Source organism: Cryptomeria japonica, chromosome 11 (assembly GCF_030272615.1).
Source record: "Cryptomeria japonica chromosome 11, Sugi_1.0, whole genome shotgun sequence".
NCBI lineage: Eukaryota > Viridiplantae > Streptophyta > Pinopsida > Cupressales > Cupressaceae > Cryptomeria > Cryptomeria japonica.
Genome location: NC_081415.1, coordinates 63,552,211 through 63,573,401, shown reverse-complemented (window position 1 = coordinate 63,573,401; position 21,191 = coordinate 63,552,211).

The window sequence follows — 21,191 nt, the reverse complement described above, 5'->3', positions numbered from 1 at the left end:
TTCAATTACCAGTGCCCCTGTACCACCATTAGTTAATGCAACCATAGGGTAGCCAGGGATACAAGGATTTAGGTCCAGCACTGAAGAGGTGATTATTAGAAATGTAGAATCAGATTCATATCAGGAAGAGGATCAGCCCAAGCAACATCGGCCACTTGGAGAGGAGAAAGAACAAGATGAAGCAGAAGATCTGCTAAATAAGAGATTAGTCTTAACTCCTCAAGACCAAGAAGACCTCTTTAAAGACATAGCTATCGAGTAAGGTGTAACAGAGGTGGAAGCAGATGAGGAGATAACATTCAATGAAGCAGTCAGCGATAAGTTAGGAGAGTTTCACAAGCAGCAACAACTGAATACTAATATTTCTCTCCAAATGAATCTAGCATGTCAAGTCGCTTCACCTCATGATCTTAAACAAACAGATGCAAAAGAGAGGGATGAAGTCAAGGAACAAGAAGAGGTGCATATTGTAACTACTGATATAGTGTCACATCAAGGTGACAAAGATCAAGACATACCACAATGGCTCAAATTTTCTTTTGAGAAGAAGAAGAGGAAGAGAGAGCTCCCTAAAGTGACATTGCAGCAGGTAATCACGAAGGAGCCCCCAAAGGTTAAGAAGCTGAAATATTGTACATCATTTATCAAGAATAGGTTCTAGTGAAGTGGTTGCAGATGTGGCAGTTCCACTCCAGGCTGAAGGTCAAGCTTTTCCTAAATATCAAGTATCCCAAGTGAATCTAGGTAAACAAACAAAGTGGGGAGAGTTGGACACTCTAGAACTAGCCACTAGTGTTGTTAGGGGGCACGTGGAGAAGGAGCATACCTCCAACATAGAGCTTAAAGCACAACAGGGGTAATACAAGCAGTTGTTATCAGAAATGAGAAAAGATCTAGACTCTTGTAGGGTTGACAACCTACCATCAACCTTATCACTGCTAGAGGGAGAAGTGAAGGCATTAGTGGAGGTGAGACGGGTGGTCGTTGTAGCTAAATCATGGGCCCAGATAAATGCAGTGAAAATTAGATTATTTTTGTAGGATACCATGGGGATATACCGAGAGGTAGTATAGGAAGGCAGAGCATTAGCTTCTTTTTCTACACAATAGGAACGGAAACTAAGCATTTTTAATAAGCATTTTCAAATTTTGAATAAAGTTTTGCATCTAGGGGAAGAGATAATAATGGAGGAGGATCTCTTGGGAGGAGATAGTTGTAAGAATTTGCAATCTTACGCATACATTTTGGACCTGAAGATCAAAATACTTCAGCAATATGTGAAGGATATGGCAGAAATCCGAGTCCCTCTCCTTAGAGAAATTTTGAAATATGAGAATTTTGTACAGCATATGCTTGGAGATTTTGGGTTAGGATTAACCAGCACCAGGATAATGGAGGAAGAGCAAGTTTTGAATCAGTGGGATGTATATGAGGCCCAGCATTTGGGACCTCCACTGCAGTTTGATGTCGCTCTCATGGACATATATACTTACCTGATTACCCAATGTCAAGAGTTGGTAGAGACAGTAGGGGAGTTAGAGAAAGGAAAGAAGCATGCAGAGAAAGTTTTGAAGAAATACAAATCTAGAATTAAACATGTAGTTGATCCTCCTATTCAAGTTGTTGCATAGCTGCTAAAGATAGCAAGCCTTTTGCATGACTCCCAATTTTATATTTTCAGCAGCAGCTCCAACTCATGTTCCAGTTTTGAGCAAAATTTTGCATGACTACGAAAGCTTGGTTCACCCAAGATGGTCTTCGTAGCGCTCATGCAACCTCCATTTCGTATTAGTTAACTAGAGTATTAAGGTAGAAACTTGCAAGTTAACTGCGACTCCTAGTTTTGAGTTCTTAATTTAGGTTAGATTTATGTCCTAGATAGTAGGGCAAAAAACTTCTATAAATTGAGAATGTGGATTCATTTGTAAGGGTCCCCAAATTGATGATTTGTTGCCCACTTAGATATTTTTAGATTATTTTGCAGATTGTTAAGAATTCGAGTTATTTTTGTTACACATACTTTGAAATTAATACAAGAAACAACTTGTAGATTGCCTGATCTATGTCTATATTCTACGAAATTATTTTGTGTAATCTGGTAATGTCTGTAATTTGGAATTAGCAATGTGGTTTGATCTTCTATTTATTTCTTTATGAATCATATTGTGCACGTGAGTGGTGTATGAGAATTATTGTGGTAGGCGATATTGTTGATGATTTTATTTCCATAAGTCTGTGAAATTGATGATTTTGCAAGTTTACTGGAGGTTCGTTGCTGAATGCTAATTTGAATAATATTTGATAATTTCTTGGATTGCAGGGAGCCAACTGAGTAGTTTGTTAAGTTGTTATTGAATTGGTTTTGTTGTTGTTTTCTTGTTCCCTTTGCTCTTCGCAGTTTATTTTCCAAAGAATCTTAAATCATAAAAATACAAAAAAAAAGAAGTTAATCCATTCATGATCAGTAGGATTTAGTTTCAACCAGCAGGCCCCTTAACAGGTACAACCAAATCAACCATTGGGCAGCCCATCACCGTCATGACCCGACTATAGAGACCTTGGAGTAGTGAGTTTTCCTAAACTCATTGCTTTTCAAGAGAGGTGGTGAATGTTCACATTGGCTACCTGACTATTGGCGGGTGTGTAAAAAACATTCGTCAACACTAAGGACCTTAAAAAATAAAAACCTTATTGAAGGTTTGAATGATTGTAATCTTGACTTTGATTTCTATGAGCATTGTATTTATAGAAAACAAAACCATGTTCAGTTTTACTCAAGTTCTCATAAATCTTGTGGTGTTTTGGATCTTATTCAGTCTGATGTGTTTGGTCCTATAGATGTTCCTTCGATTAGAAAATCCACATATTATGTTTCATTTATTGATGGTTTTAGTAGGACATGGGTATACTTTCTAAAGAGTAAATCTGAAGTTTTTAATCATTTTAAAGAACTTGAAGTAATGGTTGAGCTACAAACTGGAAATAAAATTAAATGTTTCAGGACTGATAATGGTGGTGAATTTCACTTTAATGATTTTAATAGATTCTGTAAAGACTATGGTATTAACTATGGGAAACCAATAACACTGAGAGGGGGGGTGAATTAGTGTTATACCGAAATAGTAAATTTTAGCCTTATTAAAACATGCATACACCAACCAGTATACTGGTACATACAGAATTGAAAGAAGTAAAGCAGCTAATAAGCCAATCACATAAATGAGAAACATAACACATAGATTTATACGTGGAAAACCTCAAAGAGTAAAAACCACAATGGGATTTGTTACCCACAATATCAATCCACTAGCCATATGAAGAGATATTACCAAATATGAGGGGCCTACACTTGCAGGAAGGCTTATAGCCTAGAGCACACTCTTCAATCACAACAGGAGCCTCACTGACTACATAAAATTCTAGACTACAATCTGGAGAAGTGTGAATTGCTAAGATAGCATCTTTTATGCCAGTATACAGTTCCGGTTTAAGCTCTATATGTTCCAGTATGAAACCCTAAACCCCTTATCAGAATAACCCTTATAATAATTTCCTCACATAAATAATCTCTCTGAATAATTTCTCACCATATTACATTTGCATATCCATCACCATGTCTATATCTCAAAATGATCTAATCTTAACTGACCTATACTAACCTATATACCTTATACGACTTTTTATGCCTTATGTCAGCTTACAAAGATATATAAAATATCAAATTATATGTCGACTAGATAACATAAATGTATAAGCATTAAAATCAACTGTCGATGTCAGGTCCAAGATATGTTGGCCTTCAATACCGATAACCTTTACTATACCATGTCGGTCCGCATTGCCAGTGACCAAAGAAATCCTTTTGTCCTATCGGTGTTGGTCTCGGTGCTAGTGTAATATCTGTGAAGTGCCTATCGGTACACCATAGAATCAAAACATGAAGCCGAAACACAAAATCATGTTTCCATCAATGACAACATAGTGAAACTAACCAATAGAGTGTCAATTTCCAACAATCTCCCCCTTTTTCATTGATGGCAACACTCATGTGAAAAATGATCAAGGTTTCATCTATCGGTTTCATCCTGCCTTGCTCCCCCTAAGCTGGATATGCAAAAAACTCCAAAAACTCCAAAACTCCAAAACTCCCCCTAATGTATATAACTTTTTTTATTCTTTTTCACATCTATACTACTCTCCCTTTGACATCAATGCCTAAAAATAATTCAAAAAGGAATGTCAAAGAATAAGAGTTGTACAATGAATATCCCCAAAAATGTCTTACTGAAGCTTGACCACCTTCAAAAATTTTGGATAAGCCTTCTCCAATAACTCCACATAAGTATCCCAGCCAGTTTTGAATGTGTCGGAAATAGATACAAGTCCACTCAATAAATGTGCAAAAGACTCTCTTTCATTTACCTCTTCCGGTGTGGGCTTTCCCACCATATCCATGCATTCTTTCTTGTGTACACAGAGTGAATCCAACCATGGACTCACCAAGCCTCTCAGACTTTTGGCTCTTCTATTTATTTTGTCTCTCTCCTTATCAAGAGCATAAATTTGGTTCTCCAAAATCAAAATTTGACCATCAATTGATGTAGTCAATGAAATCAATCTATCAAAAGAGTTAGCTATACCTTCAATTTTCTCCTGAATCTCCTTTATCTTTTTATCCACATTAGCTGTAAGTATTTCAGTGTTACAACATACCCTATGATAGTTCTGATACTAATATGTTTAGTATAGATGCCAAGTTAACAAGATGAGGGGGGGGGGGGGGGGGGGGTGAATCATACAAACTTAATCTTCCATAAAAACAACAGATTCAACCTCGGTAAACTTATCAGAAAAACTATAAAGCATGCAGACTCATAAATAGATAAGATCGCAAAACATATAACACCAGATTTAACGTGGAAACCCAAATAGAGAAATATGACTGTGGGATTTCAGACCCACTAAGAAATATACTCTTCTAGAGTATGCTCGGTTAAAAGCAAATCCTGTTAAAGATTACAAACACATTGCTAGATGTGACCCAATTAAGGGATTTCCCTCAGATCTGTTAGGATCTTCACCTTGTTAGAGGTGACCTTGTTAAAGGATTTCAAACACTCAATCTGAATGTCACCTTGCTAGAGGGTTTTACAAATAAGACTGCTAAGTCCACTCGGTTAAGAGATTTTTTGTCACTTCACAAAATAACAGTAATAAAATATATCTGCAACTTCACATCTACAAATGCTAAAGCAGATTCTTATTTGCTCAATACAATCTAGTCATAGGACTTATCTTGTCCCTCTGCTAGGCTCTATACTCTGTTATCAAAATAGATCTTCAATCTTTTGTGCTCGGTAATCACTATGTAGCATTCCTATGCTTACACTTGCCCACATACATTGTTTATCAATAGTTCTTTATTTATAAACAATTTGCCAACTGCTTAATCTCCTTGATCACATTTCCCATGATCAATCATAGCCATCAGATCTTCATACTTGACCAGGTTCAATGTATCCTTCGATCTGAAAACATTTTACCTCACCTTGGAACTTGCATACATTTCTTGGAACTTGTGCTACGGTATTGCGGTTCAATTTAAGTTGTAGATCTTCCTGCTGATCTTCCATTGCCATAGATTCTTAAGAAACTTCATGCATGGCTTGCCAATCATTTAATCAACTCCAGCTCATCAGCTTCCTTCATTAAATAATGCTTTTATACATTCAATGCATTCTATTATTACTCGGTTGCAACTCGGTAAATACTAAACTTTATTCGGTAGACATTCTGCCTTCATTAACTGATAGCGATAACCTTAGGGTTTACCGACTAGGTTCTTTGCTCGGTAACATAGTATAGTATTAACCTTACAAACAATAGCATATGTAGGATATCAAAATAATCTAAACATCATGATCTCATCATTGCTAACTCGATAATAGTTGCCCTTTGAATAACTTATTCCTCCCCTTATTCATTACATGCTTTTTGTGTCTTTTACCGACATCTTAACTCTTTTCAAAACATACTTCTTAAGATATGGCAACATCATATTGAATCAAAAAATCAATTTCTTGACATCAATGACAAAATAATAATGTTAAGACAGTGAACATCTTTAATCAGTTATATCCATAGTCATCAACAACCTTCTCAATATCCTTATTGAAATACCAACAATCTCTTATTGTAGTTGGAATGCCAACATTCTCCCTTTTCTGTTATAATGCCAACACCCTATATATATTTATACATTGTTTCAAAGAGTTTTCTATTAGGATCATCTTCTCCTCAATCTTTTTCTTCTCAGATTCAATTACCTAATCAAATATTCTATCTTAGCCTGAGTAAATCTTTCTAGTGCTTGTCGGTTTGAAATTTGTTGTAAGGATTGAAAGTCCTTTGAAATATGCTCAGTGATTACCTTAAGCTTGTTGGATGGGCTAGCTTCATTTTCAATCTTACACTCTAGGACCAATCTGTGTAGAACGGTGATTGATTGATCTATAATCTATTAGGAACCGGGAAGGACAACTGAGAGGGGGGGCTGAATCAATTGTGAACTAGTTGTCAATAAATTATAACCCAAAACAAATTATTCCAACTTAAAACTTAGTGTCGGTAAAACAAACTTTAATGCCAGTAAAATAGATTAACTCAATTGCTAAGTCGATGTCACTCTTCTTCTCCTTCCTCTTGGTAGTACCAGATGTAGTTGCAGGTGAAGCTTTAGGTGCTTGCTTTTGTGTTGGTAGCTTGATTGTAACCTTCCTAATCAGATGCTTCTGAACTTCTGCCTTTGTTTCCCCCGGTTTCTTCCTAACAACCCTCTTAAATACCAACAGTGTGTTATCCTCTGATTCTAATTATGTAGTAACAGGTTCAATATGAACTTCAGGATCCTTCCTTTTTCCACCTTTCTCTGGGATAGCATCAATTAGTGCTTTGATATCCTTTGAGACCTTTTGCACAAATTTGCTTTCTTTTCCTTCATGTTTCTCTCTTTTCTTCTGGTTGAACTTTGTTTCAACCCCTTGAGTTTTCTATTGTGGAGTACCACAGGGCTTCTCTGCCTCATCAATTGGTGCATCAATCAACATTTTTTCATAGGCATCAAGAATTTATGCATCCACCTCATAGCCCATTTCCTCAATCCAAATATTTTAGGGTTTAACTTTTTCCATGAGTGTCTCATCCTTCTTTACCATAAAGCATATGTCAGTAGAATATTTTTCTATAATATGCTCAGGTACCCTTACCATAGACCTCATAGATTTTTGAAATGCCTTAAAATACCCCCAAACCTTATCATCTCTTTGGCTTCCTAAATCAGCAATTGACTATTTCAATTGTCTCCCAATCGGGATGTCAAAAGCCCATTGCCTCTTACCAGAACTAGGTGTATCATTCAAGAAATATAACATTATGCAAACTAACAAGTTGCCATACCGGAATGTACCCTTCTTTTCACCCTTAATCTTCCCTAATTTTATTAACAACTCATCAAGCATCCAACCGCATAGATCTAATTTTACATTCTCTCTCATCATTTTGTATGCAGCCAAAATGCATGAACTAGAAACAGAATTCAGTCGGTTTGACTGAGTTACCTTATACCCGATGATCATGCTACCAAAATTGATGTCAGTGTTGGTGATAGTGCTCACTTTCATGTATCTTTTGTCAAATGCAGTGTCGGTGATCTTTCTCATGAAATTATTTGAAACTTTCTTATCTAGATGTTGCCATATAAATTTCCCATGTACTCTACTCAAGACATATCTGATTATCTCATCCTCAAACTCTAAAGTATCCAGAATGTTTGTAACCCTAGTTCTTCAATATGTCTATATACTGGTTTGATCTTTCTATATTCTCCCATCAGTTCACTCCTATACATGCCCTTAATTTTTGACGTTCCCGAGTCCTCGATATGATAGTTAATATATGCTCTAACATTGTCTACATACACAACTCCCTCTAGAACATGATAAAAAGATCCAACCGAATCTTCCAAGGTAGCCACATGTGGATAATGCTTTAAAATTGGCTTGGGGCGGTCCTTGACCTCTACTACAATCAGGTTTGCAACAAAAATAGGAATAGAACATGACTACGCTTTCATGTTTAAAGATAAATACCTTTTGATCACTCTTGGTAAAAACCTCCAACAAATTCTTCCAAACATCCGTGAAATCGCTCAAGAAGAAATCCGATTGCTCTGAATTGCCTTTGATCGCACTTAGTCACTCTGAATCACTCTGAAATCTCTCTGAATGTAGGGTGATTAACAATGAAGTGTATTTGACCTTTTAAACTTTGAGAAAAACCCTAATCTTCCATTGACATAAGTGATTGTTGGTGAAAGATACGTGATCTTGCTCAGAACATATCCATGTTGGATAATCATTTCCAATATTTGGAACATTTTTTAGAACCTCTTCCCAGGGCATATGCAGCATTTTCATGAATTTTGCCTACCCCTAAGGCATCTGCCTTAGTTACCGGATGAGCTTCCTATTGGTGTAGGAGCAATCTCTTCTGCCAGATAAGTAACCGAGACATTCCCATCTGATGATTGTTCTTCAGTCTTCCTAACCCATCTCTGAGTATGATCTTGTCAGATTTCACTAACCTTCTCTTTTCCTTTCTCATTTGATCCTTCAGATGGATTTCTTCTTTTAAAGAACTTAGCAATATGTCCAATCTCATTACATGCATAACATGTAACATTTGAATTGCTTCGCTAAAACTGATGAAATTGCTTGATCTACATTGATTAGCCATATGTCCAAATTTACCACAACCATAGCATTTAACATTCATTCTACAATCTTCTATCTTATGACCAACCTTATTTCATTTAGAACATTTACTGGGAGTAGAATTAGGGATCTCATTTGCTTTGTTTCTACATTGCCTAGCCATGTGACCCAATCTATTGCAAACAAAACATCTGCCATTAGATTTATAAGGATTAAATTGTCTTATTGGTGCCTTATGGTTTTGATCTTCATTAGCAATACCGGAACTCTATCCTTTCTCAAATCCAAGTCCACTGGAATCTCCAATTTGCCTTTGTCTTTTCAATAACTCATCAAGTTATGCTGAGCTAATCTTGAACTTTTCTTTATACTCACTTGCAGTAGTTAGATCTTCTCTCAGTATTATCATTTGTCTCTCAAACTCTTGTTCATTACTCTAGGATTGTACCAAATCAGTTTTCAACATATAATTTTCATGAACCAAACGACCACATTCTTCAAATTTGTTCTTCAGGGATATAGCAAGATTTTCTTGCTTCTTCTTTCTATCCTCAATCTCCTTAGACATCCTCATAGTTATAAATGTTGGTCCTCACAACTAGAATGGAAAATAGGTAATAAAACAAAATGCAGGGATTGGACATCCTTATTTAACAGCTAGCTTTCCTATAGCAAAGGCTCATTTACTTATCGACCAGAGATGTAAACTTGAAATGGGCCAACATTATATGTGCACTAAGTTCATATCGCAACTATTCTATCCTACTACAGGAACGGAAATTCTCTGAAGTAAATGTGTAAAAACATAATGAGCTAATACTTAATTAGAATTCACAACTGAAAATAAATTAAGCAAATACGACCAAATGATAATGTTATGGCAAGTGGATAGAAACTACTCTGTCGTTCTGGCTATAGGAATAGACACAGGAACTGTTTCTAGTGGCTGCAAGAACATACAAATGTTGAAACAATTACTATTTCAACAAAGAAATTAGCTTAAGAACACAAAGGACTACTCACCAAGTGGGGCCCCTTGAGTGAGTATATCCAAAACTTCTTAGATTACAACTGTTAAGCTTAAAATCACATTGATCTCTTTATTCCAAATTGACGGTAAAAATACATGTTTAAAAGTTATGTATTACAAATTCTATGGTCGTTCTCTTCTATCCCTGAGAGGAGATAGAGACCTTTTTATTTATATGGAAACTTATAACAGATTCCTAACTGATCAACCCACATTCCAACAGAATAGGCGATCAGGTTTTATTATACTAAAGAAGAAGTCAGTGCAGGAAAATAGAACATGTCCTACAGCTGATAAGATATAGCATGACTTGCTTCCTAGATCTAAGCTCCACTATAAACAGTTATAAATGTCTGATAAACCATTTTGCTGAAGAAATGGTCAAGTGACTTTGATCTTCTTCAATTCTTCTTTTCTTTGATTGGGTCTGCATCATGGCGACATGCTTGGTGTTCCTTTAAACTGCCACTTAGTCTTTTCTTCTTCTATGTCGACCCTGCATCATGATGTTAACATGCACAAAAAGCATGTGTATATAATAATGTTAACATGACATAAATTAAACTATACTTAAGATTCATTTAGATATTTTGCATAGATAAACTATTTAGAAACCATTATATGATAACCTTAAGTATCAGACAAATCAGTTCCAGAAACACTTAAAAGGCATTATCTAGGAGAGTATCCTGATCCAAATATCATCTAAACACAAGACCTAGGTAGGAATACTATGAAAAAAATCTATCAAAACAAAGTCATTATTTAGGCTCATCATCTCCCCCTAACCTAACTTCTTGTTGATCCTCCAACAACAAGAAAATTTTGAATTCTGGCATTGATTCTGAAATTGCCAGGGGTAAGCTACCCAGAACCTCCTATAGACAAACTATAGTAGAATCCTTTCATCTTTTCCAATCGCGTCCACCTGGTGCATTCGGTTGCTTCACTATATGGTGGATCATTATCCTTGCATCCCATTAGTGGCCATAGGAGGATTGGAGGCTGAAAACTGAGAGGCAACCAATGCCTTCCTTTCGTTCTTCCCAAGTGTATATATTTGGGTGCTTTCTTCAGTGTTGCATGATAGTTTTGTAAGGAGTGTTGCTCAGATTGCTTTAACTCATCTGGAAGTCTATTTCAATGCTGGACCAAAGCTCCTATTGCTACCTGCCCTTCTTTTGTATCCATTTTCTCATATTCCTTATATACTTCTTCTCTTAAGGGCAGAATGTCTTTTGCAAAATATGGCTGATATACAATCTTTTGCCAGTCAAAATAAAGTCTTCTTGGCTCTCTTGATTCAGCCCTTAATGGCAATGAAAGTTCAAGTTCTTCCTTTCTATGTATTTGGAACTGCAGTGACTGATCAAGTTGGGGTTTAGGCATCAAATGACCTTGTCAAGGCTTCTCCTTGCATTGGAACTCTTTCCCAACTCCATGGACCCCTCCACAAGCTTAGATGGTGATATGGAATTCACCCCTACACTTAGCACTTCAATCGCACCTTATTTCCTCTAGCCGGGTTGCTCCTGGACTCACCTAGAATAAGGTGACAATCATATTGAAACTCATCTCCAGCACTTGTCCCTGCATATTTACACTATACAAGTGTTTTCCCTTCATTTCCCAACAAGTCGTGATGGAAAAACGTGTGGAGTTCATGGGGCAACCATTTTTACATAAAACTGCTATATACAAGCCAAAACTAGTTGTTTGCAAACAAGAACAAGAAAACACTAATAAAAACTATCTGCAAAACTTGAAATTGAACCAATAATATTGTAACACACTAGAGAGACTCAATCCATTGCTAGATTAATGGATTCAATCCATTTCTAGATTAATGGATTCAATCCATTTTCAATTACAAAATGAGTAAAATCAAGCCAAAATGTTGCCAACTAGTTTGAAATGAGTAGTTTTAGATTGTTGAACTTACATAGCACCTTATCCAACCTTGGTAACCATGAAAGAGAGGGTATTTATATTTTTCCCACATGTGGAGTCATCCTAGGGTGTTGGACAATCCCTAACTCCACCGCTAACCAATTCAGGACAAAAGTTGTCATGACAACTTTCAAAAGTTGTCATGACAACTTTTTACAACTTTGCACTTTTTTACTTCTTGGTCTTCCCCACCTTTGAAACCTATTCTAAGTCATCACACATGGCTTTTAAAACATGCCTAAGACTATTTTAACCCTCCCTAATGCCTACACTAAGTTTTGACACTTTTGACCATCAAGAAGGTCAACTACCTACTCAAACCCACTATTTACACAAAAATGCAAACCTAAGAAGAATGAACTCAACCTAGGCCTACATTAACTCAAAAAACTAACTCTTGGACCCTCCTACAGTCCTTATTCACTACTGACTTGGCTAGGGTCAGTACAAGCCAAAATTGTGAAAACTAGATAGCCTAGGTCCTAGGTGCTCCTGCACCATGCAGTTCTTCTTCTTTATCTTTTCCTTCTTCCCTTCAAAATTCTTTAGATGGAGAAAGAGGAACATCATTCTAGAGTGGACTATGTGGCTCTTGTTCTAGTGAATCAACAAGAATGGTGACATTCGGCTCAACTAATTGTTCCTAATCTTTAAGATTTTTCCAAAGCCTACCACTGCTTCTCCGAGATTTTCCTTTAGTGGTTGTAGGACTGCTTCCTATAGCTAACTCCTCAGCTACTTTAGTCATTGCATGAGAAACCATTTTTGCAACTTTCATTTTCTTGGCAACAAGAGAGGGTAAATCCCCACTTTTATTTTTCTCCTCCTTTTTTATGTCAATTTGTTTCCCTTTGCCTTTTTTCCTTTGTGTAGCAACCCTTGTTTTCATTAGGCTTTGAGAAGGAACCCCTACTGAAGCTTCTTCTTGTAAGGGTTCCTATGCTTCAGGAACATTTTTCTCTGGTGATATCTCGGAGGATGAGGGTTCAATAGGGGAACTAGGTTTTTCAATATTTTCAAAGTTTTCCCGCACTTGAGATGGAAGCAGTTCCACTGGACCCACATTATCTACCCTAAATCTTCTAATTTCCACAAATTCATTCCAAGACATTGGAGAGGCATCTCTTAAAGAATTTTCAACCAACAGCTTAATCAGACAATGATGAGAAACAAAGTGAGGCCTACCTTTCTGGGTTTCTGTTGAGCTTATGGAAAGAAGATTGTACAATATGTTCGGAACATTCATCCTTCTCCCATGACGTAGATGAATTAGAAGCTTGAAATGATGGGAATGTAGACATGAGAATCTTACTTCACAAGTTAAATACTTCAAGACATACAATACTACTGCTCTCCATTCAAGCGGAAGAGATTCTCATCTAGCTCCATGTCTATTATTACCAAAGGTTGGTCTCCCTATCGTGTAAACTCGGCTCTTGCACTACGTGGATCCTTAGATTCAGGGTATTTTTCTTTGTCTATTGGCAACCTAGTTACTTCTTCAAGTTGTTCCTCTCTCACCACAACTTTCAACCCTTTTACCTGGGCTTCTCCATCTACAAATGTGCGGGTAAATTCCCTTGCAATTTCCTCATTAAATTCAGTCAGCTTCAAAAAATAATCCAGCAACGCACTATTGCAAAACACTGGCTCACAATCTTGGTCTTGACGAAGGATTTCATGAACTGTTGGTTCATGACGAATAGGTGGACCATCCATTGCAGTAATAATACTCTCAACTCACCAATGGCATAAATTTTCCCACTTCTGCAACTGAAATATACTCAATATGCTCTTATTTGGTCGGAACCCAGCTGTAATTCTAAAATAACTTTAGGCAGACAAAAGGACAGAGTACAAAATATCATCTCAAACCAAAAATTTGAAATATTTAAACTCAATATGTGATGACATAAGAATTATCTGCTAGAATAATTCACATCATGCTTCCCCGCAACCTAAGGTTTAATAGGTGTCCACACATGCAAAGGAGGACTGAAAAGGACACTATACAAATATCATAATGATAGTTAATATGGTTAAATTATATACATATAACAAAAATAAATACACACGAGCGTACCTGACATCGTGCGATAATGACTACAGCTGAATAAATTTATTATATAAGATATTGAACCGCCATGCATGGAAAGCAAGGTGAAAATGAATGAAGGAAGTGGAAGGAAATGAGTGAATGCGCAAATGGAATATTTATTGCGCAAAAATGTACTTCCATCATATATAAAAGTATTTATTATGAGCATGCAGCAAAGATTTAGGATGAAGAGGTAACGACAAAGCCACCACCTATTGTTGTACGAATCTCAGGATTTTTTGGTGTGGATAATTGTTGTAGGAATTGTCCTTGTTAAGAGGCTTGTGGTAGAGGCGCAGACGATGACCATCTACTAACAATTTGAATTTGATAGGATCAATTGTGGATAATTGTACAACACCATTAGAGAATGTTTCAATTACCTCATAAGGTCCTAACTAGCGTATCTGCAATTTTCCCAAGTTGTCTTTATACCTTGAATCATGGAGAAGGGCCCAATAACCTGGCTTGAATGTTTTGTCTTTTATATAGCGATCATGCCACTTCATGCGTTGATTTTGAATTGTTTATGTGTGCTGTAGGGCTAACTTTTTTATTTTATCTAAGGCATTAAGCTACAGGAGCCTTTCCTATTGTGCTACAGAAAAATTCATATCCAAGGCAATGGTTGTTCTTAGGGTTTTATGCTCAAATTCCATAGCCATCATAGATTTTGTTCCATACACCATTTCAAAGGGTGTAAACCTTGTTGTGGTTTTCCAAGTGGTTCGATAAGCCCATACTGCTTCAAATAACTTGTTAGACCAATCCTTACGGTTAAGAGCTACTGCCTTGGTCAATATAGACTCAAGTTACCTATTAGTGATTTCTTCTTGTCCATTCGCCTGAGGATGGTAGGGAGTGGAATTTCTATACCTTATATTATATTCATTAACCAGGGCGGTGATCAAAGTGGAAGTGAATTGTGCCCCTTGATCTGTCACAATTTCTCTAGGAACTCCATACCGAGTAAAGATCTCTTCATATAAAAATTCGGCTTCCTTATTATCCTTGGCATGCTTGAATGCTTTGACCTCAACCCACTTTGTGACATAGTTGGTACATACAAAAATGTATGATCGACCATTTGATGATGGATCAATTGGCGCAATAAAGTCTAAGCCCCATTTGGTAAATGGTGTAACAACCACTAGTGGATGTAAAGGCATTTCATCAGACTGAGTTGGTCTTCCCATTTGCTGACATCTGTCACATTTCTTGGTATATTTGACCACATCCTTGTGCAAAGTTGGCCAATAATACCCTGTAGTAAGTATCTTGAGAGTTGTTCTCTTAGCAGTAAAGTGACCTCCACAAGGCTCATCATGACAAGCATGAAGGATATCATAAGTTTCATCTTCTCTAACACATTGCCTCATAACTTGATCTGGCCCCGTATAGAATAAGCAATCTGCTATCCATGAAAAGTTTAAACTCTTTTCTACCAGTAATATTTTTTCCTTTGGCAAAAAATGAGGAGGGATATTGTTAGCTACTAAGTAGTTAGCTATGTCAGCATACCATGGAATGTTCACATTAATTGAAAACAAATGCTCATCTAGAAAAGAATCATCAATGGCTTCAGGACTATCTGGTGTTTGAATTCTGGACAGAAAATCTGCCACTACATTTTCTTTACCTGGCTTTTCTATGATAGTGATGTCAAATTCCTGCATTAACAACAACCATCTTGCCAACCTACCTGTAATGGAACTTTTATTCATAAGGTACCTGATGGTTGCATGATCAGTATGCACAAAGATTTGATAACCAGTGATATAGTGACTAAACTTATTCAGGGCATAGATAACAGCTAACATTTCCTTTTCAGTGATAGTATAATTTAGCTTTGGTCCTTTCAAATTTTTGCTAATATAGTAAATTGCATTCTCCAAAACTCCTTGCTTCATCCCCAAAACTGCTCCTATTGCAAAATCTGATGCATCTGTATGAATGTGAAAAGGAAGAGATCAATCAGGTCCTTTAAGAATAGGGGCCTGGGTTAAGGATCCTTTAAGTTTAGAAAATGCCTCTTCACATGTTACTGTCCATTCAAACTCAACATCTTTTGTTAAGAGAGAATACAAAGGTCCTGCCATCTTACTAAAGTCCTTGATAAATATCCTATAGTACCCTGTATGACCTAAAAAACTTCTTACATCCTTTTGTTTTGCAAGGGCAAGATCAAGTATCACCTCAATTTTGGCTGGATCAACTTGAATATCTTATTGAGAAATATGATGCCCCAACACTATTCCTTCTTGCATCATCATGAAGCATTTTTCACTGTTTAGGGACAAATTATGATCCTCACACCGTTGCAACACTTTGGCAAGATTTTGCAACACTTCCTTAAAGATGGCTCCATAAGCAGTAAAATCATCCATGTAAAGTTCCATACAATCATGGGATATATCTGAGAATATACTGAGGACAGCCCTTTGAAAGGTTGCAGGAGCATTGCATAGACCAAAAGAGAGAACTAAATAGGCATATGTTACCCAAGGGCAAGTGAAGGTGGTCTTTTCTTGGTCTTCGGGAGCTATTATGATCTGATTATAACCACAAAACCCATCCAAGAATGAAAAGTATTGCTTACCTGCTAGAGAATCTAATACTTGATCTATGAATGGAAGTGGAAAGTGATCCTTTTTGGTAGCAGTGTTGAGCTCCCTCTAGTCCACACAAAATCTCCATTTTCCTCCTTTCTTTGGAACTATAACCAGGGGAGAAACCCATTGACTATCTGAAATAGGGTAAATGAATCCTGTATTAAGCAACTTTTGTATTTCCTCCTTAACTATTTCCCTTAGTGCAGGATTAATCCTTCATTGAGGTTGTCTAATTGGTTTACAATCTTCTCTGATATAAATTCTATGGGTACACAATGTAGAATTTAATCCCTTCATGTCATGATAATCCCATGTGAAGGCTTGTTTTTGGGCTTTGAGTAATTCTATTAATGGCAACCTTTGGTCCACTGTAAGTTGACTATTGACATTCAGATTCCTTCCTGGAGCAACCTCTACTTCAGTGATTGACTCAACATTAGATATTTCAAATAAACAAGAGGTTTGGATTTCCTATGGTAATAATGTATGAAATATATTTGTGGCTACAGGAGAATATAAAGAACTTGTAGAAGGAAGAATAATATGCAAAGGACTTGCTGGTATACCATATGACTATTGAGATGCTCCATAATGATTTCCTATGATGTTAGAGAGTATCGTTCATCTTCTTGGAGTTATATGAATGGTTCTCTGGTTAACTTCATTAGTTGTTGAACATAATTAATTTCCTCTACTTCTTCTCCTATATCTGGCCATACTACATGCTCTTGATCAAGTTGTGGTTGTGCTAGAGAATAAAGTGAAAGATTTTTAGTAGTAATACCATCTGAAATGGTCATCTCCCCTGATCTGCAACCTATGTATACATCAACTGTAGCAAGCCAAGGTCTTCCCAAAATGATTGGATATCCACCCAATGTTGCCTTAGGAGAGAGTATTATAAAATCAACCAGATATTCCCAAGAATCTAGTGTGACAACAATATCCTCAACCATCCCTTTAGGCCAGATAGTAGAGCTATCAGCAAGTTGTAGGACCGTTGGGGTAGATCTAAGACTAGTAATACTGAGTTGTTGCATGACATCCTTGGTCATCACATTTATGGTTGCTCCTAAGTCTATCAAGGAATTTTTAATTTGAGTTCCATTAATAAATACCTTCACAATAGGACTACCTGGGACATAATATTTAGGGACAACAACTTTTCCTAACATAATATCAGCCAATTGTCCTACTACATGTACTATTTCTGGGTCCTTTTTCTTACGTCCAGGTTTTTTAAGACATGCCTCTTTAATAGCTTTTCCATTTATGGGAATATCCTTAATAGCTTGAAATAGTGGAATCTTTATACATATATGTTTTAATTGATCAATAAGATCAAAAGCTATGTCATCTTGCTGCCTAGACACTTCTACCTGTAATCTTTGAGGAAATGGGGGAGTTCTAACAAGTGTGCCTGGAGTCAAGTAGACTGACGTACCTGCTCAGGGTTTCCAGGTTGATCAGGTGTAGTATCTTGAGCAATCTCCTCAGATGGTAATTTTGTTATAACTGGAGGATATGGGGTAGGAAGAGTTGTTCCTGACCATAAGTGAATATCACTTATATCGAGAGAATATGCAGGATACTAACTAGGATCAGTTCAAAAAAACTTGTTGTTGTTGGGGTTTGTTATTTGGATTTGGCACAGGCTGTGTTGGTGGTTGGGTTGGCTTGGGTGGAGTAACATTAGGAGCTGGTGTCATTAAAGCCGACTGTTGGGATTGTTGTTGTGGATGCAGGAAACTTGATGATTGGTTTGCACATTACTGACCTCCCCTCCATTGTGATGACTATTGCCAATTACCTTGAGGAGGTGACCAATTCCCTTATGGTTGTTGCCATTGAGAGGAAGAACTCTGATAATTGGGCCAAGTTTTTTGAGAGTTATTCCAAGACTAAGGAGTATAATTTCCAAAATTTTGGGAGTATGGAGGTTGCCACTGATTATTTTGTGCATTGAAGTTAATATAAGGATTATAAAAAGATAATGGATCTTGTGGCATACCTTTTCTTGGAGGCCAAAGCCTTTGTTGTGCAACATAAAAGAGTTGTTCATCGTCTCCATAGACTGGCTTAAAATCTGGGGAAGCCTATTGGCTGTCAATTTTAGCTAGATGTTTACATTTGCAATCCCTCTTCTTTCACCAACAATGAGGACAAAACTCAGCAAGCATGGCCTCTGCTTCCTCATGCTTCTTTCTTGCTTGAAGTGTATCCAACTAAGTAGCCATATTGTTAATAATATCCTCTTTAAAGTCTTGTAACAAATGAGTTATCTCCATCCTTGAAACTATTGTAGATGCCTTTACAATTGAAGAACCAGGCCTATAGTGTCTTCCCTTCTTGGCTAAGGCTCTAGAATATTTTTGATAGATTTGCCTGATTTCATCCCATTGAACTTGAATAATGTCTTCTCCTCCCATGAGGTCTAATGAGTCAACATAGTCTTCATTAATTCACCTTAGAAAGATCAACGTCATGGATTCTACACTCAAGGTACTATGCTTGGATTTTCTGACACAAAACAAAAACCTTTCCAAATAATCTTCTAGACTCTCATCCTCTTTTTGTGTCATTTGGAAGATATCATCACCATGTCGGTCCATTCCCTTGCAATAATCTTTGTACTTATCAAAGAAGTTTGTCTTCATCTCATCCTAAGTAGTGGTTACATCTCTACCTAGACTCATAAACCATCTCAGAGCAGCATCTTTCAAAGTAGCACGAAATAACTTGATTTTATGGGCATTAGTGGTATAGTCATAACTTCTACAGAGGATGTAAAATTCAAACAAAAAGGTATATGGATCTTCTGTCACCAAGCCATGAAATTCTAGAAGAGAAGAGGTTGGTATATTCTTCAAGTTTGCATTATCATGCTGGTTAGGAATAGGAAACTCAAATGTTGGGTTTGTAGGCAGAGGTAGAGGATTTGCTGCCATTGGTCCCTGATAAAGAACCAAAGGTAAAATGTTTTGCTCAGGCGGTTTGTTTAAGAAGTCTACATCCCCTTCTGACAAATCAAAAACACATCTATTTTGCACAAAAGTTTTTGCAAAAGGGTTTACTTCCGGTGCTTGATCTGATCTTATGTCTTGAGTGGAATGCGAGGGAATAAATCATCCTAATGCATCTCTTCTCCTACTATGTATATAGATTTAATGAATAAATTTAAAGAGCTAACTAAGAAAGCTTAAAACTAATGGTTACAACAGGTTCTTAGTTTGGCACCATCCCCGACAATGGTGCCAAAAATGTTGGTCCTCACAACTAGAATGGCAACTAGGTAATAAAACACAATTCAGGAATTGGATATCCGTACTGAACAACTAGCTTTCCTCTAGCAAAGGCTCATTTACTTATCGACCAAGGACATAAACTTGAAATGGGCCAGCACTGTATGTGAACTAAGTTCATATCGTAACCATTCTATCCTACTGTAGGAACGGAAATTCTTTGAAGTAAACGTGCAAAAACATAATGAACTAATACTTAATCAGAATTCACAATTGAAAATAACTTAAGCAACTACTACCAAATGATAGTGTTCTGGCAAGCAGATAGAAACTATTCTGCCGCTATGGCTATAGGAACAGACACTGGAACTATTTCCACTAGCTGCGGGAACAAACAAATGACGAAACAACAACTATTGCAAGATAGAAATTAGCTAAAAAACATAAAGGACTACTCACCAAGTGGCCCCCCTTGAGTGAGTATATCCAGAACTTCTTAGATTACAACTGTTACTCAAAATCACATTGATCTCTTTATTCCAAATTGACTGTAAAAATACATAAGTCTAAAAGTTGTGTATTACAAATTATATGGTCATTCTCTTCTGTCCCCAAGAGGAGATAGAGACCTTTTTATTTATATGGAAACTTATAACAAATTCCTAACTAATCAATGCACATTCCAATGAAATAGGCAAACAGGTTTTATTATACTAAAGAAGAAGTCAGCATAGGAAAACAGAACAACATATGTCCTGCAATTGAGAAGATATAGCATGACTTTCTTCCTAGATCTAAGCTCCACTAAGACCAGTTATAAATGTCTCATAAACCATTATGTTGAAGAAACGGTGAGGTGGCTTCATTCTTCTTCAATCCTGCTTTTCTTTGACTGGGTTTGCATCATGGCGGCATGCTTGGTGTTCCTTTAAACTGCCACTTAGTCTCTTCTTCTTCTTTGTCGACCCTGCATCATGATGTTAATGTGCACAAAAAGCATGTGTATACACTAATGTTAACATGACATAAATTAAACCATTCTTAAGATTGATTTAGATATTTTGCATAGATAAACCATTTAGAAACTATTATATGACAACCTTAAGTATCAGACAAATCAGTTCCAGAAACACTTAAAAGGCATTATCTAGGAGAGTATCCTGATCCAAATATCATCTAAACACAAGACCTAGGCAGGAATACTATGACAAAAATAAATCAAAATAGAGCTATTATTTAGGCTCATCACCTGCATTTCATTCTTCATAACCATGTTCTCTTGACTACTCAATTTCTGACATTGTTCCTTAAGTGCATCTTTCTTGTCATCATCCTGATTTTGCAAAAGTTCCTTCCTCCTAGCTTGAATAGATGATAGCCTCTCTTGTAGGACAAGAATGAATTCCTTAGCAGAATTCAATTCATCTTGTAGCTTTAAGTTCTTGAATCTTTTATCATCATAACCTTCAAGTGTCATCTCAAGTTGCT